Consider the following 24,732-nt stretch of genomic DNA (forward strand, 5'->3'; position numbering starts at 1 on the left):
GTGAAAAGAAATACCATTCCTTCACCATATAGGCGTGTAAATTGCCTTCATGCACCATTCTGGCGTTCAAACGCCCATTGGTGCATGTTCTGGGCGTTAAACGCCCATGTAATGCATGTTTCTGGCGTTGAACGCCAGTTTCATGCTTGTTTCTGGCGTTCAGCGCCAGATTGTCCTCTGTGTGCACATCCTGGCGTTAAATGCCAGGATGTAGCTTGTTTTGGGCGTTCAGCGCCAGAAAGGTGCTCTGTTCTGGCGTTGAACGCCAGCCAGATGCATCTTACTGGCGTTGAACGCCAGTCTGCGCTGCCTCCAGGGTGAAAATTTTTTTCTTCTGTTTTTGACTCTGTTTTTAATTTCTTTGATTTTTTCGTGACTCCTCATGATCATGTACCTAATTAAACACAAAAATAACACTAAAACAAAATAAAATAAAATTAGATAAATAAAATTGGGTTGCCTCCCAACAAGCGCTTCTTTAATGTCAATAGCTTGACAGTGGCTCTCATGGAGCCACAAGATGATCAGATCAATTTAGTGTGTTGTCTCCACACCAAACTTAGAGTTTGGACATGGAGTTTGAACACCAAACTTAGAGTTTGGTTGTGGCCTCACAACACCAAACTTAGAGCTTGACTGTGTGGGCTCTTCTTGACCTTGAACTGAGAGAAGCTCTTCATGCTTACTCTCTTCTGTCACAGAGGGATGGCCATGTGCCTGAAACACAAGGTATTCCCCATTCAATTGGAGGACTAACTCTCCTCTGTGGACATCTATCACAGCTTCTGCTGTGGCTTGGAAAGGTCTTCCTAGGATGATGGATTCATCATCTTCCTTCCTAGTGTCTAGGATTATGAAATCAGCAGGGATGTAAAGGCCTTCAACCTTTACTAGCACGTCCTCTACTATTCCATAAGCTTGTCTCACTGACTTGTCTGCCAATTGTAATGAGAACAAGGCAGGTTGTACCTCAATGATCCCTAGCTTCTCCATTACAAAGAGTGGCATAAGGTTTATCCCTGACCAAAGATCACATAGAGCTTTTTCAAAGCTCATGGTGCCAATGGTGCAAGGTATTAAGAACTTGCCAGGATCTTGTTTCTTTTGAGGTAGAGTTTCCTGAATCCAAGTATCTAATTCACTAATGAGCAAGGGAGGTTCACTTTCCCAAGTCTCATTACCAAACAGCTTGGCATTCAGCTTCATGACAGCTCCTAAGTATTGAGCAACTTGCTCTCCAGTCACATCTTCATTCTCTTCAGAGGATGAATATTCTTCAGAGCTCATGAATGGTAGAAGGAGATTTAATGGAATCTCTATGGTCTCTAAGTGAGCCTCAGATTCCTCAAGATCCTTAATAGGAAGCTCCTTCTTGCTTGAGGAACGTCCCAGGAGGTCTTCCTCACTAGGATTTGCGTCCTCCTCCTCCCCTATGCATTCGGCCACTTTGATTATATCAATGGCCTTGCACTCTCCTTTTGGATTTTCTTCTGTATTGCTTGGGAGAGTACTGGAAGGAGTTTCAATAACTTTCTTACTCAGCTGGCCTACTTGTGCCTCCAAATTTCTAATGGAGGATCTGGTTTCATTCATGAAACTGAAAGTGGCCTTTGACAGATCAGAGACTATATTAGCTAAATTAGAATTATTTTGTTCAGCATTCTCTGTCTGTTGCTGAGAAGATGATGGATATGGCTTACTATTATTTAGCCTATTGCGTCCACCATTATTAAAGCCTTGTTGAGGCTTTTGTTGATCCTTCCAGGAGAAATTTGGGTGATTTCTCCATGATGGGTTATAAGTGTTTCCATAAGGTTCACCCAGATAATTAACCTCTGCCATGGCAGGGTTCTCAGGATCATAAGCTTCTTCAGAAGCTGCCTCTCTAGTACTGTTGGATGCATGTTGCAATCTATTCAGATTCTGAGAGATTATGTTGACCTGTTGAGTCAACATTTTGTTCTGAGCCAATATGGCATTCAGAGCATCAATTTCAAGAACTCCTTTCTTCTGAGGGACCCCATTATTCACGGAATTCCTCTCAGAGGTGTACATGAACTGGTTGTTTGCAACCATGTCAATGAGTTCTTGAGCCTCTTCAGGCGTTTTCTTCAGGTGAATAGATCCACCTGCAGAATGATCCAGTGACATTTTCGAAAATTCAGAGAGACCATAATAGAATATATCTAACATGGTCCATTCTGAAAACATGTCAGATGGACATCTTTTGGTCAACTGCTTGTATCTTTCCCAAGCTTCATAGAGGGATTCACCATCTTTTTGTTTGAAGGTTTGAACATCCACTCTCAGCTTGCTCAGCTTTTGAGGAGGAAAGAACTTATCTAAGAAAGCAGTGACCAGCTTATCCCAGGAGTCCAAGCTATCCTTAGGTTGTGAATCCAACCATATTCTAGCTCTGTCTCTTACAGCAAAAGGGAAAAGCATGAGTCTGTAGACTTCAGGATCAACTCCATTCGTCTTTACAGTCTCACAGATCTGCAAGAACTCAGTTAAAAACTGATAAGGATCTTCAGATGGAAGTCCATAAAATTTGCAGTTTTGTTGCATTAAAGCAACTAGTTGAGGCTTAAGCTCAAAGTTATTGGCTCCAATGGCAGGAATGGAGATGCTTCTTCCATCAAACTTGGACGTTGGCTTTGTGAAGTCACCAAGCATTCTCCTTGCATTATTATTATTATTTTCGGCTGCCATGTCTTTCTCCTGTTCGAAAATTTCTGAAAGGTTGTTTCTGGATTGTTGTAATTTAGCTTCTCTTAATTTTTTCTTCAGAGTCCTTTCAGGTTCTGGATCAACTTCAACAAGAGTGCCCTTTTCCCTGTTCCTGCTCATATGAAAGAGAAGAAAACAAGAAAAGAAAGAGGAATCCTCTATGTCACAGTATAGAGATTCCTTTATGTTAGTAGAAGAAAAAAAGGGTAGAAGAATGAAGAAGGATGAATTCGGATTTTTTGGATGAAGAGAGGTGAAGAGAAGTGTTAGTAATTAAATAATTGAATAGAAGAAGAGAGGAGAAGAAAAAAATTCGAAAATAATTTTTTTGAAAAAGAGTTAGTGATTTTCGAAAATTAGAGACAAAATATAATTAAAATTAAAATTTAAAACAAAAAGAATTTTTGAAAAAGAGAGGGAGAATTTTTGAAAATTAGAGAGGGAAAAGTAGTTAGGTGGTTTTGAAAAAGATAAGAAACAAACAAAGAGTTAGTTAGTTGATTGAAAAAGATTTGAAATCAAATTTTGAAAAAGATAAGAAGAAAAAGATAAGATATTTTGAAATCAAATTTTGAAAAAGATAAAATTTTTGAAAAAGATAAGATAAAAGATAAAAAGATATATTTGAAAAAGGATATTTTGAAAAAGATTTCATTTTAAAATTGACTTAACTAACAAGAAATTACAAGATAAGATTCTAGAACTTAAAGATTGAACCTTTCTTAACAAGAAAGTAACAAACTTCAAATTTTTGAACCAATCACATTAATTGTTAGCTAATTTTTGAAAATTTGATATAAAGATAAGAAAAAGATTTTTGAAAATATTTTGAAAAATAATTTTGAAATTTTCGAAAATTATATAAAAATTGAAAAATATATGATTTTTGAAAAAGATGTTGAAAAGATAAGATTTTTAAAATTTGAAATTTTGACTTGACTTGTAAGAAACAACTAATTTTAAAAATTTTTGACCAAGTCAACCCAAAATTTCGAAAATTTGGAGGGAAATAAGGAAAAGATATTTTTTTGATTTTTGAATATTTAATTATGAGAGAGAAAAAGAACAAAATTACTCAATGCATGAAATTTTTAGATCAAAACAATGAATGCATGCAAGAATGCTATGAATGTCAAGATGAACACCAAGAACACTTTGAAGATCATGATGAACATCAAGAACATTATTTTGAAAAATTTTTGATGCAAAGAAAACATGCAAGACACCAAACTTAGAAATCTTTAATGCATGGAAAATATGAATGCAAAAGTGCACAAGAAAAACAAGGAAAGACACAAAACAAGAAATCATCAAGATCAAACAAGAAGACTTGTCAAGAACAACTTGAAGATCATGAAGAAAACTATGAATGCATGAGATTTTCGAAAAATGCAAGAAAAATTTTAAAAGCATGCAATTGACACCAAACTTAAAAATTAACACAAGACTCAAACAAGAAACACAAAATATTTTTGATTTTTATGATTTTCTAAATTTTTTTTTTCTTTTTATTTTAAATTTTTCGAAAAATATTTTTGGAAAAACGAAAAAGAAAAGAAAAATTTTTGAAAAAGTTTTTGAAAAGAAAATTACCTAATCTGGGCAACAAGATGAACCGTCAGTTGTCCATACTCGAACAATCCCCGGCAACGGCGCCAAAAACTTGGTGGACGAAATTGTGATCATATTCATTGTAATTGGATTTTAGAAATTGGCACGAGTGGACACAACTCCGTTCAACTAACCAGCAAGTGTACTGGGTCGTCCAAGTAATAAACCTTACGTGAGTAAGGGTCGATCCCACAGAGATTGTTGGTATGAAGCAAGCTATGGTCACCTTGTAAATCTCAGTTAGGCAGAAAAAAGAGGAATTGTGATTATAAATAATAAAAAGGAATAATAAAAGGGATAGAACACTTATGCAGATTCATTGGTGGAAATTTCAGATAAGCGGATGGAGATGCTGCATGGCTCAAGGACGCCTGCCTTCCTACTGCTTCTACTTAATCCTTCTTACTCCTTTCCATGGCAAGCTTTGTATAGGGGTTCACCATCAACTGTGGCTACTTTCTTCCTCTCGGGGAAATATCCTATGCGGCTGTCACTCGCACAGCTAACCAGTCTGGAGGCATCACCCATGGCTGATAGTTACATCCCATCCTCGCAGTGAAAACTAATGCTCACGCACTCTGTCACAGTACGGCTAATCACCGGTTGGTTCCCGCTCCTACTGGAATAGAATCCCTCTTTTGCGTCTGTCACTAACGCCCAGCAGGTTATAGGTTTGAAGCACGTCACAGTCATTCATTACCGGAATCCTACTCGGAATACCACAGACAAGGTTAGACTTTCCGGATTCCCAGGATCCTACTCGGAATACCACAGACAAGGTGAGACTTTCCGGATCCTCATAAATGCCGCCATCTATCTAGCTTATACCACGAAGATTCTGTTGGGGAATCTAAGAGATACGCATTCAAGCTCTGTTGCATGTAGAACGGAAGTGGTTGTCAATCACGCGTGTTCATAAGTGAGAATGATAATGAGGGTAATTTAACTCATTACATTCATCATGTTCTTGGGTACGAATGAATATCTTGGAATAAGAATAAGAGAGATTTGAATAAAATACAATAGAATTTCATTAATACTTGAGGTACAGCAGAGCTCCACACCCTTAATCTATGGTGTGCAGAAACTCCACCGTTGAAAATACATAAGTGAAAGAGGTCAGGCATGGCCGAATGGCCAGCCCCCTAAAACGTGATCAATGATCTCCTAAGATGAAGAATAAAACAAAACTGAGACCAAAGATGTCTAATACAATAGATAAATGTTCTATATATACTAGACTAGCTACTAGGGTTTACATGAGTAAGTAATTGATGCATAAATTCACTTCTGGGGCCCACTTGGTGTATGCTTGGGCTGAGCTTGATTAATCCACGAGCTGAGGCATCTCTTGGAGTTGAACTCTGAGTTATGACGTGTTTTGGGCGTTCAACTCCGGATAATGACGTTTTTCTGGCGTTTAACTCCAGACAGCAGCGTGTACTTGGCGTTCAACGCTAAGTTACGTCGTCATTCTTCGAATAAAGTATGGACTATTATATATTGCTGGAAAGCCCTGGATGTCTACTTTCCAACGCCGTTGAGAACGCGCCAATTGGAGTTCTGTAGCTCCAGAAAATTTATTTCGAGTGCAGGGAGGTCAGATTCCAACAGCATCAGCAGTCCTTTTGTCAGCCTTCTTCAGAGTTTTGCTCAAATCCCTCAATTTCAGTCAGAATTTACCTAAAATCACAGAAAAACACACAAACTCATAGTAAAGTCCAGAAATGTGAATTTAACATAAAAACTAATGAAAACATCCCTAAAAGTAGCTTAAACTTACTAAAAACTATATAAAAACAATGCCAAAAAGCGTATAAATTATCCGCTCATCAATATAAAATGTGAATTATAACTAAGAAGCATAATACAAATCAAATAGATTTTGGTTTAGGTTTGAAGAAGGCAGAGTATAAGTGTAAACAAAGTTAAATGTGAATGATTGATATTGATTCAATTGTGTATTGCCTAAGTTAAACTATTGGATTGTGATATTATCATGCTTGTTTTGACAGAAAATTATATGCCTTAAGAAAGATAGACACAAGAGAATACTAATCCATTATTGCCTATTTTTGAAGTGTACCTGAGATAAGGCTGTAAACAGTATTAGCATGGGAATTCCAATTTCAACTTAGCTCCCAACCTAACACAAATAGTTCAGAGTCAGAATAATATACTAAACTATATTAGTGATGAGAAAATAATTGTGAATTTCACTATTAATAATGCAGTAAGTGGGGCTGGTGTTATATGTACCACAAGGAATTCTCTGTCAAATAGTCCAAAACCAACTAATGCATTGAGAAACCTGAAGATCATGGAGCTTGACTCCAGCAGCAATGGAAACCAATAGCTTGTTCTTTTGTGAGAAGCGGGTTCAATTTCAAGACCACATCCTTGACTGCAGCAACACAAGGAGAAAATGGAATGAAAATGCAGTAATACTTTCATTTATCATTTCAACACAAGCTGCTAATTGAATTCATGCCTCTTCCACCAGCTAAGTAATAATGAAAAAAAAAGTGAGAAGCCCCAATCTCTTTTATAATACTTTCATTTATTATTTCTTTTATAATAATAAAAAAAATCTGAAACAAGTCATCATATGAGATACATATAGTATTTACTAAGTACTAGTATTGAACAAATTCATATCGTGAACTTGAAATCTCTTTCAAGTATAGCAAATGCGCTGAACATCAAGATGGTAAACTGTAAATGCAAGCTAAGGCTTAATTATTAGCTTGGTTAATTAGATTATTAATAACTTCTAATATATAATCCGTTAGTAAATAATCTAGAGATATTATTTAACTTAGTATTTTTATATTGTACGAACTAGGGTGCTTGACTATTTTAGTGGGGCTAATCAAATGTACTACTAATAATAATGTAGCATTTAGCTTTAGTATCTTCTTAAATCTTAAGTAGTCATGTACCTTTCTTTGATCTAAATTTTATATAATATGTTTCATCTACGAACAACTTAAACAATTAACAAAGATGCCATAAAACAAGTGCCACCAATCATATAGCCCTTCTTTTTTAATAGCAAAATTTAATCAGTGAACTTTAATTTAATACTGAGACTTGTAGCGTTTATTTTTATATTTTTCCATATATAATAGAATAAGATTTTATACATGCGATATTTTGGCACTTTCTTAGAAGCACCAACTACTACTTCTCTGTATCATGATGCATATGAATCTAGTTTTAATCACTCAGAATCATCATAATATAAATCAGATGAGCATAGAATATGGCTGATTCCATGGAAAACAGAATAGAATAAACATACCTTGGGTATGGCATCAGGTTAGATTTTGTTAAGAGCACTGCAATACCCTCTTACCATGATCAAGATCCCCTTTAATTTCCTGTTTTGGCTACATGATTTAAGACATATTATAAATTGAAAACATCAGTACAGAACTACAAAGTAATAATCTACATAAACTGATTCTCTCATGTGCCAATTGCTTAACGAAGACGTATAAATAATTGTAAAAGTAAAAGATAAATATAAATAATTGTAAAGTAATTGAATATTTACGAAAAATAGAAAATTATTAGTATTTTTCCATGCTATCATACATACCATTTACAGATGCCTCAGAAAGAAACTCAGAATTCAAGCTTGATAATGCTGTAAGAACTAATGGATGGGTACTGAGAACAGATCCGGGAATCCTGAAACGAACAAAAATTTAAAGAGAAACAGTAAAGCCAATGGAAAAAGAAACACATAAACCAAGATGATTCATCTGACAAGCTTGAGAACACTATAGATCGCCCAAAAAAAATTAACTAAATGCTTGACAGTAAAGCACACTCATCTGACAAGCTTCCTCCAATATGCTACACAATTCAGATGATTCATTTATACAAAACAGTTCTTGAATAATTAATCTTGATCAGAATAATATATTAATACATTCAATAAAAACAACTTAGCCGAACACTCCAATATGCAAAGAGGTAGAAAAAAATTAGTACCCATGCTTTAGGCGAAGCCACAAAGCAAACGCTTCAATAACCTGAATGATAACCAAGAAAAAAATACTATCCGACAAGGCAGCAACTTTGAAAATTATAACAACTTGTCACTTAGTAACTCAAACTTTAGGCATTTGTCTCATTGATAAAATGAAGAGATGACACATAATCACACATATCATACTATGACCTCTGGCAAAACTGTTAGTAACTCCAAGAATCCTGGTATATATTCCGGATGAGAATCCATCTCGTCCCTAAGCCATTTCACTATACACCATCTCCCCAATCTTCAGCAGGCACATGCACAGCCAATGTAGCCACAGCAATGCTAATCTACACATTAAAAAGATTTGAAGAATACATTTGGTTACCCTAAACTTCCATTTAAATATATTCAAATGATAATAAAAATAACTGTAAGAAAAGATAGAACAGTGCAAAGGACTTCTAGATGAACCTGAGTTCTGACTTTTGGATGACCCTTGTGAAACTTTTTTAGCAAGTTCTGTGTTCAAAACAACAATGAAAATAAAGCCTTAGCAAATTCATTATTTATTGTACATACTAACGCATCTGAATTATCATAGCTGACAGACATCAAAAGATCAAATTATAATAGTGTCCTTATGTACCGATTTTGTACAATGTATTATATTATCTTTTATGTACTTTATTAGCTATGTAGAATTGATTTTCCATAAGATCCAATTACATTCTTGCAATTATATTAGTACATGCATATAGAAAGCAAATCAGGCAAGTGTTTCAACTTTCAATTACTAAATCAAAGATCAAAACATAACATTAGATCTCCTACTTCAGCAAACAAAAATGCTCAAAAGCAATTATCCGCCTAATTTTATATTGAACAGATTTTCTATAATCACAAAATTTAATATTTTCAAAATATTTTTAAGCTAATAAGGCATTCTGATTAGATTTTTGAGTGAAAAAATCTAAGAGCAATTATAGAAGATCTAACCGGAATTGTGATGATCCTATGCCTTCAGTAATACTGATATTATATATCTAAGAGCAATTATACAGAGAGGTTAATCTAACATTAGAAAATTTTATCAAAAGCCTAGAAATCAAGGAAATTAGATTCTTAATTTGACAGTAAGCAAAAGCAAACAACAATTGATATTAAATTAGGAATTTAAAAACCCTAACTTTCAGAAAAAAAGTGAACAGAAGAAAGGAAGACCTAATATGGCGCTGGCGGATCAGAACTTGGCGTGGTGGATTGACTTGGCCATGCTGGGATTGAAGACGAGAGTCTGGAGGTGGCGCTCGAGGAAGTTCTCGACGGTGAGAGCAAGGACGTAATCACAAAAGTGAAGAGATTTGTCGAAGCTCGCTAAAGCAGCAACAATGTTGCTTGCGGCGGCGAGGTGATAAAAGAAGCAGCAAAGGAGATGAGTGGCGATGGCTAACCTTTAGATCGAAGCCAGAACAAGATCGTAGAAGCTCATTGAAGGCAGCGGCGAGGAGATGAACAATGGCGGTGAATGGTGAGGAGATTCTAGTCGGAGGAGAACGCGGCTGAGGAGATCCTTGGTGGAGAGAGTTGTCGCTGGAGCAGATCGCGCCGGAGTAGATCCTTACAGAAACAGTGTATGCGGCAGCGCGTTATTTCTTCAATTAGGGTTGGAATCAGATAGTGTGTGGGTATTTTAAAATCATGGCCCCAGATAAGGGCGGTTTTAAACCGCCATAATCATTGAAAACCGCCATTTTGCACAAACTCATTACGGCAATAACAGATTATGCCATTATATCCGAATATTATGGCAGATTTATAAAACCGCCATTTTATTAATGCCATTTTAAACCTTTTTTTTGTAGTGTATGCAAACTTCCTCAATTAGATGCTTATTTACTCTCCCCTTTACCTTTTTGTGCTACTTGCCTATGAGTCCTAATTATACTTTATTCATTCTTTTCGAGGATGAGACATGAAGGCAAGGAGCCGGGAGAGGAGGAGGACACCGAGGATGGAGACGCCAAGAATGCGTTGGACATTGGCGGTTTTCACATAACCCGAGCCCCACATCCACCAACTGAAGGTGGAAGCTCTTGAGAGACATTCTCCCTGGATCATGTTCATGCATAGAGGACCGTGCAACACTTAAGTATGGGGGAGGATTCATCATTTTGGGGCATAAACTTTCTTTTTCGAACACTTTGCACTTTCATTTTTGTTTTCTTTTCTTATGTTCTTGTAGATATTTGTTAGTACTTTTAGCCATTGCATTTTGCATCGTTTTCTTAGTATATATTTTGTAGATAGAAGTGTGATTGGATGTTGTGGATAGTATATCACCTAGTTCAATTTTGTCCTAATTGTTCATGTTAGTTTTTGGTTGTTGACAATTAGGAATAGAACTAGAAAATTTTTTGAAAATTGCATCCATCACATCATACATACATATAGCAATAATTTTGGTGAAAAACAACAAGGATTTCCAAGAATTTTGTTTCAAGGGCACTCTATTGAATTGATTTGGAAAACTATTTTCATACTTGCTTGAATGATTTTATGGAACATAGAACAGAGATAGAACAAAATACCTTGTGAGCTTTTGAGCTTTAATAAGTGGTTACACATTTTAACCACTATTTTTGTTCATTGTGTGCTATGCTCTTTCTATGATTGTAATCTTGGTTTTGCGTGATTCTTTATTTCCAATGTTTGATGTTTTGAATTGCATTGAGCATGATTGAGGCCATCTTTGATAAAAGCTTACTTTACCCATATAGCCTACCCTTTTGGATCTACTATTGTTAACCCCTTTGAGCTTTGTTTACCCCATTGTTCTTGATACTAGCACATCACAACCATTAAGCAGAAAACCATGATTTACTTTGTATTGTATCCTTGATTAGCTTAGGTTGAAGGAGTGTGTTACCTTTAACTGTGGGGAAATATTTTGGAAAACTGTGGTAGTAAAAGAAAATGTTTAATTTGGGTATTTCATTGAAAATTTTGGAAAATGGGAACATTCATGTATGAACTACTTAACCGTATGCAGTTCTAAAAAAAACTCTTCATCATAGAAAGGGTACAAAAGTCACCCTAAAGTGAAAAGAAATGAATAAAGAATTGCATATGTGATGTTTTGTGAGAAAAGCATACATGAATGTGTATAAAAAGTGTGATGGGAAGTTAGGTTGCATTTTGTGTTTGATTTGATTGATATAGGTTGAGTGAGAACTTAAACTAATCAAGGATTCAATCATTTTAGTCTACATGGCCATATCTATTTCACCTTTACCCTAACTCCATTACAATCCCAATAAGTCCTCATGATAATTGCATTCATGCATCACTTGTTTGTTGATTGTTAGATGAAAATCAATTCCTTGAAAGCATGATTGGAAGGTGGTAGCGCGAAATTGTGATCACTACAACTTCGCACAACTAACCAGCAAGTGTACTGGGTCGTCCAAGTAATAAACCTTACGCGAGTAAGGGTCGATCCCACAGAGATTGTTGGTATGAAGCAAGCTATGGTCACCTTGTAAATCTCAGTCAAGCAAACTCAAATGGGTATGGTGATAAACGCATAAAACATAAAGATAAAGATAGAGATACTTATGTAATTCATTGGTAGGAACTTCAGATAAGCGTATGAAGATGCCTTCCCTTCCGTCTCTCTGCTTTCCTACTGTCTTCATCCAATCCTTCTTCCTCCTTTCCATGGCAAGCTTAAGCAAGGGTTTCACCGTTGTCAGTGGCTACCTCCCATCCTCTCAGTGGAAATGTTCAACGCACCCTGTCACGGCACGACTATCCATCTGTCGGTTCTCGATCAGGCCGGAATAGAATCCAGTGATTCTTTTGCGTCCGTCACTAACGCCCCGCCCTCAGGAGTTTGAAGCACGTCACAGTCATTCAATCATTGAATCCTACTCAGAATACCACAGACAAGGTTAGACCTTCCGGATTCTCTTGAATGCCGCCATCAGTTCTAGCCTATACCACGAAGATTCCGGTTAAAGAATCCAAGAGATATTCACCCAATCGAAGGTAGAACGGAGGTGGTTGTCAGTCACACGTTCATAGGTGAGAATGATGATGAGTGTCACGGATCATCACATTCATCAAGTTGAAGAACAAGTGATATCTTAGAATAAGAACAAGCGGAATTGAATAGAAGAACAATAGTAATTGCATTAATACTCGAGGTACAGCAGAGCTCCACACCTTAATCTATGTGTGTAGAAACTCCACCGTTGAAAATACATAAGAACAAGAGTGATCATTGGTTTCGGCCCCAGAGAGGGAACCAGAAGAACCAAGATTAAAATACAATAGTATAATGTCCTACTTATAGAAAACTAGCAGCCTAGGGTGTACAGAGATGAGTAAATGATATAAAAATCCACTTCCGGGCCCACTTGGTGTGTGCTTGGGCTGAGCAATGAAGCATTTTCGTGTAGAGACTCTTCTTGGAGTTAAACGCCAGCTTTTATGCCAGTTTGGGCGTTTAACTCCCATTTTGGTGCCAGTTCCGGCGTTTAACGCTGGGATTTCTGAGGGTGACTTTGAACGCCGGTTTGGGTCATCAAATCTTGGGTAAAGTATGGACTATCATATATTGCTGGAAAGCCCAGGATGTCTACTTTCCAACACCGTTGAGAGCGCGCCAATTGGGCTTCTGAAGCTCCAGAAAATCCACTTCGAGTGCAGGGAGGTCAGGATCCAACAGCATTTGCAGTCCTTTTCAGTCTCTGAATCAGATTTTTTCTCAGGTCCCTCAATTTCAGCCAGAAAATACCTGAAATCACAGAAAAACACACAAACTCATAGTAAAGTCCAGAAAAGTGAATTTTAACTAAAAACTAATAAAAATATACTAAAAACTAACTAGATCATACTAAAAACATACTAAAAACAATGCCAAAAAGCGTACAAATTATCCGCTCATCACAACACCAAACTTAAATTGTTGCTTGTCCTCAAGCAACTGAAAATCAAATAAGATAAAAAGAAGAGAATATGCAATGAATTCCAAAAACATGTATGAAGATCAGTATTAATTAGATGAGCGGGGTTTTTAGCTTTTTGCCTCTGAATAGTTTTGGCATCTCACTCTATCCTTTGAAATTCAGAATGATTGGCTTCTTTAGGAACTTAGAATCCAGATAGTGTTATTGATTCTCCTAGTAAAGTATGATGATTCTTGAACATAGCTACTTATTGAGTCTTGGCCGTGGCCCAAAGCACTCTGTCTTCCAGTATTACCACCGGATACATACATGCCACAGACACATAATTGGGTGAACCTTTTCAGATTGTGACTCAGCTTTGCTAGAGTCCCCAATTAGAGGTGTCCAGGGTTCTTAAGCACACTCTTTTTGCCTTGGAACACAACTTTATTTCTTTCTTTCTTCTCTTTTTCTCTTTTTTCTTTTTCTTTCTCTCTTTTTTTTCGATTTTTTTTTCATTGCTTTTTCTTGCTTCAAGAATCATTTTTATGATTTTTCAGATCCTCAGTAACATGTCTCCTTTTTCATCATTCTTTCAAGAGCCAACATTCATGAACCACAAATTCAAAAGACATATGCACTGTTTAAGCATACATTCAGAAAACAAAAATATTGCCACCACATCAAAATAATTAAACTGTTATAAAATTCAAAATTCATGCAATTCTTATCTTTTTCAATTAAGCACATTTTTTATTCAAGAAAGGTGATGGATTCATAGGACATTCATAACTTTAAGGTATAGACACTAAGACACTAATGATCACAAGACACAAACATAGATAAACATAAGCACTAAAATTCGAAAAACAGAAAATAAAGAACAAGGAGATTAAAGAACGGGTCCACCTTAGTGATGGCGGCTCTTTCTTCCTCTTGAAGATCCTATGGAGTGCTTGAGCTCCTCAATGTCTCTTCCTTGTCTTTGTTGCTCCTCTCTCATGGTTCTTTGATCTTCTCTAATTTCATGGAGGATGATGGAGTGTTCTTGATGCTCCACCCTTAGTTGTCCCATGTTGGAACTTAATTCTCCTAGGGAGGTGTTTAGTTGCTCCCAATAATTTTGTGGAGGAAAGTGCATCCCTTGAGGCATCTCAGGGATCTCATTATGAGTGGAGTCTCTTGTGTGCTCCATCCTCTTCTTAGTGATGGGCTTGTCCTCATCAATAGGGGTGTCTCCCTCTATGTCAACTCCAACTGAATAACAGAGGTGACAAATGAGATGAGGGAAGGCTAACCTTGCCAAGGTAGAGGACTTCATGAACTATAACCTCATGAACTTCTATTCCTTCTCCAATCATGATGCTATGAATCATGATAGCCCGGTCTATGGTAACTTCGGACCAGTTGCTAGTGGGAATGATTGAGCGTTGGATAAACTCCAACCATCCTCTAGCCATGGGTTTGAGGTCATGCCTTCTCAATTGAACCGGCTTCCCTCTTGAATCTCTCTTCCATTGGGCGCCCTCTTCACATATGACTGTGAGGACTTGGTCCAACCTTTGATCAAAGTTGACCCTTCTAGTGTAAGGATGTTCATCTCCTTGCATCATGGGCAAATTGAATACCAACCTTACACTTTCCGAACTAAAATCCAAGTATTTCCCCCGAACCATAGTAAGATAATTCTTTGGATCCGGGTTCACACTTTGATCATGGTTCTTGGTGATCCATGCATTGGTATAGAACTCTTGAACCATTAAGATTCCGACTTGTTGAATGGGGTTGGTAAGAACTTTCCAACCTCTTCTTCGGATCTCATGTTGGATCTCCGGATATTCACTCTTTTTGAGTGAAAAAGGGACCTCGAGGATCACCTTCTTCAAGGCCACAACTTCATAGAAGTGGTCTTGATGCACCCTTGAGATGAATCTTTCCATCTCCCATGACTCGGAGGTGGAAGCTTTTGCCTTCCCTTTCCTCTTTCTAGAGGTTTCTCCGGCCTTGGATGCCATAAATGGTTATGGAAAAACAAAAAGCAATGCTTTTACCACACCAAACTTAAAATGTTTGCTCATCCTCAAGCAAAAGAAGAAAGAAGAGAGTAGAATAAGAAATGAAGGAGATGGGAATGGCTTTTGTTTTCGGCCAAGAAGGGGAAGAAGTGGTGTTTAGGTTGTGTGAAAATGAAGGAGTGAAGATGGGTTTATATAGGAGAGGGGGAAGGGTAAGGTTCGGTCAAGTGAGGGTGGGTTTGGGTGGAAAAGTGGTTTGAATTTGAATGGTGAGGTAGGTGGGGTTTTATGAAGGATGGATGTGAGTGGTGAAGAGAAAGATGGGATTTGATAGGTGAAGGGTTTTTGGGAAAGAGGTGTTGAGGTGATTGGTGAATGGGTGAAGAAGGGAGAGAGTGTGGTAGGGTAGGTGGGGATCCTGTGGGGTCCACAGATCCTGAGGTGTCAAGGAAAAGTCATCCCTGCACCAAATGGCAAGCAAAATCGCATTTTGTGCCAATTCTGGCGTTAAACGCCGGGCTGGTGCCCATTTCTGGCGTTTAACGCCAGCTTCTTGCCCTTTTCTGGCGTTTAACGCCAGTCTGGTGCCCCTTTCTGGCGTTAAACGCCCAGAATGGTGCCAGACTGGGCGTTAAACGCCCAACAGCTAGCCTCACTGGCGTTTAAACGCCAGTGGGTTCTTCCTCCAGGGTGTGCTATTTTTCTTTCTGTTTTTCATTCTGTTTTTTTCTTTTTTCATTGATTTTGTGACTTCTCATGATCATCAACCTACAAAAAATATAAAATAACAAAAGAAAATAGTCAAAATATAATATTGGGTTGCCTCCCAACAAGCGCTTCTTTAATGTCAGTAGCTTGACAGTGGGCTCTCATGGAGCCTCAGAGATGCTCAGAGCAATGTTGGAACCTCCCAACACCAAACTTAGAGTTTGAATGTGGGGGTTCAATACCAAACTTAGAGTTTGGTTGTGGCCTCCCAATGCCAAACTTAGAGTTTGACTGTGGGGGCTCTGTTTGGCTCTGTTTTGAGAGAAGCTCTTCATGCTTCCTCTCCATGGTGACAGAGGGATATCCTTGAGCCTTAAACACCAAGGATTCTTCATTCACTTGAATGATCAACTCTCCTCTATCAACATCAATCACAGCCCTTGCTGTGGCTAGGAAGGGTCTGCCAAGGATGATGGATTCATCCATGCACTTCCCAGTCTCTAGGACTATGAAATCAGTAGGGATGTAATGGTCTTCTACTTTTACCAGAACATCCTCTACAAGTCCATAGGCTTGTTTTCTTGAGTTGTCTGCCATCTCTAGTGAGATTTTTGAAGCTTGCACCTCAAAGATCCCTAGCTTCTCCATCACAGAGAGAGGCATGAGGTTTACACTTGACCCTAAGTCACACAAGGCCTTCTTGAAGGTCATGGTGCCTATGGTACAAGGTATTGAAAACTTCCCAGGATCTTGTCTCTTTTGAGGCAGTTTCTGCCTAGACAAGTCATCCAGTTCTTTGGTGAGCAAAGGGGGTTCATCCTCCCAAGTCTCATTTCCAAATAACTTGTCATTTAGCTTCATGATTGCTTCAAGGTATTTAGCAACTTGCTCTTCAGTGACATACTCATCCTCTTCAGAGGAGGAATACTCATCAGAGCTCATGAATGGCAGAAGTAAGTCCAAGGGAATCTCTATGGTCTCATTTTGAGCCTCAGATTCCCATGGTTCCTCATTGGGGAACTCATTGGAAGCCAGTGGACGTCCGTTGAGGTCTTCCTCAGTGGCGTTCACTGTTTCTCCTTCCTCCCAAAATTCGGCCATGTTGATGGCCTTGCACTCTCCTTTTGGATTTTCTTCTGTATTGCTTGGGAGAGTACTAGGAGGGAGTTCAGTAATTTTCTTGCTCAGCTGTCCCACTTGTGCCTCCAAGTTTCTAATGGAGGACCTTGTTTCAGTCATGAAACTTTGAGTGGTTTTGATTAGATCAGAGACCATGGTTGCTAAGTCAGAGTTATTCTGCTTAGAACTCTCTGTCTGTTGCTGAGAAGATGATGGAAAAGGCTTGCTATTGCTAAACCTGTTTCTTCCACCGTTATTGTTGTTGAAACCTTGTTGAGGTCTCTATTGATCCTTCCATGAGAGATTTGGATGATTTCTCCATGAAGGGTTATAGGTGTTTCCATAGGGTTCTCCCATGTAATTCACCTCTTCTATTGAAGGGTTCTCAGGATCATAAGCTTCTTCCTTAGATGAAGCTTCCTTAGTACTGCTTGGTGCATTTTGCATTCCAGACAGACTTTGAGAAATCATATTGACTTGTTGGGTCAATATTTTGTTCTGAGCCAATATGGCATTCAGAGTGTCAATCTCAAGAACTCCTTTCTTCTGACTAGTCCCATTGTTCACAGGATTTCTTTCAGAAGTGTACATGAATTGGTTATTTGCAACCATTTCAATTAGCTCTTGAGCTTCAGTAGGCGTCTTCTTCAGATGAAGAGATCCTCCAGCAGAGCTATCCAAAGACATCTTGGACAGTTCAGAGAGACCATCATAGAAAATACCTATGATGCTCCATTCAGAAAGCATATCAGAAGGACACTTTCTGATTAATTGTTTGTATCTTTCCCAAGCTTCATAGAGGGATTCTCCTTCCTTCTGTCTGAAGGTTTGGACTTCCACTCTAAGCTTACTCAATTTTTGAGGCGGAAAGAACTTTGCCAAGAAGGCATTGACTAGCTTTTCCCAAGAGTTCAGGCTTTCTTTAGGTTGTGAGTCCAACCATATTCTAGCTCTGTCTCTTACAGCAAAAGGGAATAGCATAAGTCTGTAGACCTCAGGGTCAACCCCATTAGTCTTGACAGTGTCACAGATTTGCAAGAACTCAGCTAAAAACTGATGAGGATCTTCCAATGGAAGTCCATGGAACTTGCAATTCTGTTGCATTAGAGAAACTAATTGAGGCTTAAGCTCAAAGTTGTTTGCTCCAATGGCAGGGATAGAGATGCTTCTCCCATAAAAGTCGGGAGTAGGTGCATTAAAGTCACCCAGCACCTTCCTTGCATTGTTGGCATTGTTGTTGTTTTCGGCTGCCATAGGTTCTTCTTCTTTGAAGATTTCTGTTAGGTCCTCTACAGAGAGTTGTGCTTTGGCTTCTCTTAGCTTTCTCTTCAAGGTCCTTTCAGGTTCAGGATCAGCCTCAACAAGAATGCTTTTGTCCTTGCTCCTGCTCATAAGAAAGAGAAGGGAACAAGAAAATGTGGAATCCTCTATGTCACAGTATAGAGATTCCTTTAGGTGTCAGAGGAAAAGAAAAGTAGAAGACAGAAGTAGAAAATTCGAACTTACCAAAGAGGATGGAGTTCGAATTTTGCATTAAGGAATAGTGTTAGTCCATAAATAGAAGGATGTGAGAAGAAGGGAAGTAATTTTCGAAAATTGAGTAAAAGATTTTGAAAATATTTTTGAAAAACACTAATTGATTTTCGAAAATGAAAGTGGACAAGAAATCAAGTGATTTTTGAAAAAGATTTTGAAATTAGAAATCAAAAAGATTTGATTGAAAACTATTTTAAAAAGATGTGGTTAAGAAGATATGATTAGTTTTAAAAAGATGTGATTGAGAAGATATGATTTGAAAAACATTTTAAAAGATTTGATTTTGAAAATTAATGACTTGGCTATCAAGAAAAGATATGATTCAAACATTAAACCTTTCTCAACAGAAAAGGCAACATACTTGAAATGTTGAATCAAATCATTAATTGATAGCAAGTATTTTTGAAAATAGAAAGAAATCAATTTTGAAAACATATGATTGAAAAGATATGATTTGAAAAAGATTTGATTTTGAAAAACTTTAAAAACCTGAAAAAAATTGCATTAAAAAACAGAATCTTCCCCCTTGTGCCATCCTGGCGTTAAACGCCCAGAATGGTGCACATTCTGGCGTTTAACGCCCAAAACTATACCCTTTTGGGCGTTAAACGCCCAACCAGGTACCCTGGCTGGCGTTTAAACGCCAATCTGTCCTTCTTCACTGGGCGTTTTGAACGCCCAGCTTTTTCTGTGCAATTCCTCTGCTGTATGTTCTGAATCTTCAATTCTCTGTATTATTGACTTGAGAAGACACAAATTAAAAATATTTTTGGATTTTTAATAATCAAAATGCAACTAAAATCAAATAACAATGCATGCAAGACACCAAACTTAGCAGTTTGTATACTACTAATGCATATGAGACACACAAAACACTCAAGTCAAGAGAATTTAAAGATTAGAGTAAGAAATCATCAAGAACATCTTGAAGATCACTAAGACACATGAATGAATGCATGCAATTAACACCAAACTTAACATGAGATACTAGACTCAAACAAGAAATTTTTGGATTTTATGATTTTGTAATTTTTTTTGTGCTTTTTTCGAAAATTAAGTGGAAAAAGATATCAAAGTTCTTAATGAGAATTCCAGGAATCAGTGCAATGCTAGTCTAAGACTCCGGTCCAGGAATTAGACATGGCTTCACAGCCAGCCAAGCTTTCAAGGAGAGCTTCGGTCCAAAACACTAGACATGGCCAATGGCCAGCCAAGCCTTAGCAGATCACTGCTCCAAAAGCAAGATTGATAGAAATCAATAAGCTCTTGTGATGATAAGTTGAAACCTCGGTCCAATGAAATTAGACATGGCTTCACAGCCAGCCAGACTTCAACAAATCATCATGAAACTCTAGAATTCATTCTTAAGAACTCTGAAGAAAAAAAAAATACCTAATCTAAGCAACAAGATGAACCGTCAGTTGTCCATACTCGAACAATCCCCGGCAACGGCGCCAAAAACTTGGTAGCGCGAAATTGTGATCACTACAACTTCGCACAACTAACCAGCAAGTGTACTGGGTCGTCCAAGTAATAAACCTTATGCGAGTAAGGGTCGATCCCACAGCGATTGTTGGTATGAAGCAAGCTATGGTCACCTTGTAAATCTCAGTCAGGCAAACTCAAATGGGTATGGTGATAAACGCATAAAACATAAAGATAAAGATAGAGATACTTATGTAATTCATTGGTAGGAACTTCAGATAAGCGTATGAAGATGCCTTCCCTTCCGTCTCTATGCTTTCCTACTGTCTTCATCCAATCCTTCTTCCTCCTTTCCATGGCAAGCTTAAGCAAGGGTTTCACCGTTGTCAGTGGCTACCTCTCATCCTCTCAGTGGAAATGTTCAACGCACCCTGTCACGGCACGGCTATCCATCTGTCGGTTCTCGATCAGGCCGGAATAGAATCCAGTTATTCTTTTGCGTCTGTCACTAACGCCCCGCCCTCAGGAGTTTGAAGCACGTCACAGTCATTCAATCATTGAATCCTACTCAGAATACCACAGACAAGGTTAGACCTTCCGGATTCTCTTGAATGCCGCCATCAGTTCTAGCCTATACCACGAAGATTCCGGTTAAAGAATCCAAGAGATATTCACCCAATCGAAGGTAGAACGGAGGTGGTTGTCAGTCACACGTTCATAGGTGAGAATGATGATGAGTGTCACGGATCATCACATTCATCAAGTTGAAGAACAAGTGATATCTTAGAATAAGAACAAGCGGAATTGAATAGAAAAACAATAGTAATTGCATTAATACTCGAGGTACAGCAGAGCTCCACACCTTAATCTATGTGTGTAGAAACTCCACCATTGAAAATACATAAGAACAAGAGTGATCATTGGTTTCGGCCCCAGAGAGGGAACCAGAAGAACCAAGATTAAAATACAATAGTATAATGTCCTACTTATAGAAAACTAGCAGCCTAGGGTGTACAGAGATGAGTAAATGACATAAAAATCCACTTCCGGGCCCACTTGGTGTGTGCTTGGGCTGAGCAATGAAGCATTTTCGTGTAGAGACTCTTCTTGGAGTTAAACGCCAGCTTTTATGCCAGTTTGGTCGTTTAACTCCCATTTTGGTGCCAGTTCCGGCGTTTAACGCTGGGATTTCTGAGGGTGACTTTGAACACCGGTTTGGGCCATCAAATCTTAGGCAAAGTATGGACTATCATATATTGCTGGAAAGCCCAGGATGTCTACTTTCCAACGCCGTTGAGAGCGCGCCAATTGGGCTTCTGTAGCTCCAGAAAATCCACTTCGAGTTCAGGGAGGTCAGAATCCAACAGCATCTGCAGTCCTTTTCAGTCTCTGAATCAGATTTTTGCTCAGGTCCCTCAATTTCAGCCAGAAAATACCTGAAATCATAGAAAAACACACAAACTCATAGTAAAGTCCAGAAAAGTGAATTTTAACTAATAACTAATAAAAATATACTAAAAACTAACTAGATCATACTAAAAACATACTAAAAACAATGCCAAAAAGCGTACAAATTATCCGCTCATCAGAAGGAGATTTGAGTGATTTGACCCTAAACACCGAGTGATTAGAGTGTATACACACCTAATGAGGGTTTAATTACTCAACTCTATGTTTCCATAATTCTTATCATGTATTCTTGCAAGTTGCTTTATTTTTGATGTCTTGAATCAATTCTTTAGATTTTGCTTGCATTGAATTAATTCTTTGCTTGGCCCTACTTGTCTATATTTGCTTGAGAATTTGATTCTTTGTTTTCACTAATTTTATATAGATACTATAGATAGATATATAGCTATAGATAGTACATACGTACTTGCATGCATATAGGTAGTTGCATTTAAAAAGTTGATTATCCCTTCTTGATCATTCTCCTTGTTGGTTTAGCATGACGACATGCTATTGTTTAAGTGTGGGGAAATTGATGAGTCCATATTTGATGGTATATTTTGACTCAATTAGGATGGATTTCATCACATGAACTCACACTTAAGCACCAAAATAGCATACTTTTGTGTTTTGTCCCCAATTTGATCCTAAATGTGAAAATATGCGTTTTTGTGCTTGAAAAGAGCAGTTTAATTCCACTTTTATTCCATTTGATGCCATGACATGTTTGCTGAGTGATTTCAGGCCTTGGAGGCAAGAATGGATAGCCAAAAATGGAAGGAAGCATGTACAAAGGGAGAAAACAAGAAGAAAACAAAGGACAATCACACATTGGAGTGTGCGTGCGCACAACCTGCTGTGCGTACGCACAAGAGGCACAAAACCATGTGTTCGTACGCACGACAATCTGTGCGTATGCACAAGAAGAAAATCAGCATATGTGCATACGCATGCACAGGTACCAGCGCGTGACCTCATTAATGCAAATCGCTGGGGGCGACTTATGGGCCTCCAGAGCCCAATTTTTGGACCTTCTGAAGCTGATTCTTCCTATATTAAAGGAGGCCTCACTCCATGTGAATGGGGAGCAATTAGGGCTAGCATAGCATTATGTAAGTTGTTTCCTAGAGAGAGAAGCTCCCCTTTCTCTCTAGAATTTAGGGTTCTTAGTTTATTTTCTTTGTAATTTCTATTCTTGTTTTAATCTAGTTTCTTCTACCTCTCCTTGTTCTATTGTCTTAATTTCATCACTTTATCTTGTCACTTTCTTTATTTTTGCCATTTTTATGTATTTGCACTCTTGTTACTTTAATTTACATTTAATACAATTTTATGTTTCATGCCTCTTGTATTGCTTTATTGAGTTGCTCTCTTTATTTTCCTTGCTTGGTAGTTGTAGCATTTATTACTTATTGTCATTTTATCATGCTTTCTTTCTATGCCTACCAAGTGTTTGATAAAATATTTGGTAGGATTTTAGCCTAGTTTTCTATACTCTTGGTTAGGAAATTATGTGGTTTGGATGAACTTGAGTGGTGGATGTCCATTCCACATTGTGTGAGGGTTGTTAATTAATTTGGTTTCCACTAACGCTAGTCTTTCACTAAGTTAATTAGTGAGTTGATTAGGACTTGTGGATTGAAATTAATTATGCCCTTTTGACTTATTCTCGATGTAGGGTTGACTAATTGGGATTAATCCATACACAATTGCCATGTTTGTGGTCCACAACTAGGATAGGAATCTCTAATCACCCAATTCTCACCAAAAGCTCTTTTTGGCACTTAAATTCTATTTGCATTGTTTATACTTTCATGTTAAATTACTTTCTTGTTATTTACCTTTCTTGCCAATTACATTTTCTTGCCTTTTTATTTTATTGCACTTTATATTTCTTGCAATCTCATGCCATCAATCCCCACTTCCCCATAGCCAATAATAGACACTTAATTGCAACTCCTAGGGAAGACGACCCAAGGTTTAATTACTCTCGGTTATTTTGTGTTGAGTTTATTATTTGATTGATGATCAATTGTTGGGTTTGGACTATACTTGCAGTGTCAAATCCCATTTTTAGTGCGAAAATCCAAACCCGTGCAATTGGGCATTGTCTAGCACGGAAAATGTAACAGCCTAGGTCACCCGCTAGCATGATATTGTCCGCTTTGGCACACAAGGCCTCACGGTTTTGCCTTTGACGATAGGGATGATAGCAGAAACCTCCCATACTCACTCGTCAAAATGTGTCATGCTAGGGAAGAGGTATCCACACCCTTATAAGGCATGCTTCGTTCCCCTCCCCAACCGATGTGGGACCTTACAGAAAAGGATAAATGCCTACCAATTTTCAAAAACAGTGAATCATTATGTATCAAGTTGTATAACCTTGGTGATTGTAGAACAAGCCTATCAAAATCTTTAATGTAATGTATAAAATGATGGGAGCAGTTTCTGAGATAGAAACCAACAATACAAAAAAAAGGTTAAAATAGCAAAAAAGAACATGCAAAAAATAACAAAAATAGCCACTTCAAAAAGCTCACATGGAACCACAATCAAGAAGTTTCACAGCAGAATAGAGAGGACAGTAATGATCAAGAAACATAGAAGCATTCTACGAATAGATTCAGCTACTAAACGCCTTTGAGACTCTAGTGCAGTAATGGCTTCTTCAAATTTAAGTTTCATAACTGCCTTTTCATATTCCTTCAATTTCATTGTTGCAACAGGATCATTTGGACACATTTTCTTTACCTATTGAATATAAGCATATTACATCAAACACATTTAGATATTGACACAAAGTACATGCTAAAGACAAATAGAAAGAAGATAATAAGATACTTTGAAGAAAAGTAAAAACAAAAAATAATAGAATGGCTCAAAAGATCTCTAGTATAGCGAACAATTAAAGGAGTTATAGAAATTAAAAATAACGATCAAGGCCAAAGAACTGTAAGGATTCTTCAACCATATAAAAACTTGCATCAATCTCCCAAACATGGGACAACCACCACTACCCCCAACCTCAATGATTAATTTTCAATTTCATAACATGATAAAATTCCACCAACCTCACACTAATATCATTTTATCATTCCCCACCCATACACAATACCTTCTCAAGCTATCTCTTCATTGCTGTTTTTCTCCCTCCGCCCCCTCCCCAATTTCCCAAAAGAAATAATCCCTTTTAACA

At 37.7% G+C, this 24,732-nt stretch overlaps 1 long non-coding RNA gene and 2 other non-coding genes across 9 annotated transcripts in view; 2 read left to right on the plus strand and 1 right to left on the minus strand.

Moving 5' to 3' along the window:
• The window catches only part of LOC112696655 (uncharacterized), a 285,199-nt gene extending 275,079 nt beyond the window's left edge, over positions 1 to 10,120 (minus strand). For 2 of the 7 annotated variants that reach the window (XR_011862338.1, XR_011862337.1), the window contains exons 1-6: positions 9,554 to 10,025; positions 8,804 to 8,851; positions 7,946 to 8,679; positions 7,646 to 7,733; positions 6,601 to 6,745; positions 6,428 to 6,487 (exon numbers count right to left, since the gene is read on the minus strand). This is a non-coding gene — a long non-coding RNA (uncharacterized lncRNA). Of the gene's footprint in view, positions 1 to 5,348; positions 6,025 to 6,427; positions 6,488 to 6,600; positions 6,746 to 7,645; positions 7,734 to 7,945; positions 8,680 to 8,803; positions 8,852 to 9,553 lie in introns of those variants that run through there. The other 5 variants (XR_011862341.1, XR_003150830.2, XR_011862339.1 and 2 more) reach the window with 5 other exon arrangements.
• Positions 2,210 to 2,313, plus strand: LOC112700028 (small nucleolar RNA R71). Its single transcript, XR_003152953.1, has one exon. It is a non-coding gene; the product is annotated as a small nucleolar RNA R71 (small nucleolar RNA).
• Positions 10,121 to 17,864: 7,744 nt separating the features above from the next.
• LOC112699851 (small nucleolar RNA R71) lies at positions 17,865 to 17,972 on the plus strand. The gene has a single exon (XR_003152786.1). It is a non-coding gene; the product is annotated as a small nucleolar RNA R71 (small nucleolar RNA).
• The last annotated feature ends 6,760 nt before the right edge of the window (positions 17,973 to 24,732 follow it).

Source organism: Arachis hypogaea, chromosome 6 (assembly GCF_003086295.3).
Source record: "Arachis hypogaea cultivar Tifrunner chromosome 6, arahy.Tifrunner.gnm2.J5K5, whole genome shotgun sequence".
NCBI lineage: Eukaryota > Viridiplantae > Streptophyta > Magnoliopsida > Fabales > Fabaceae > Arachis > Arachis hypogaea.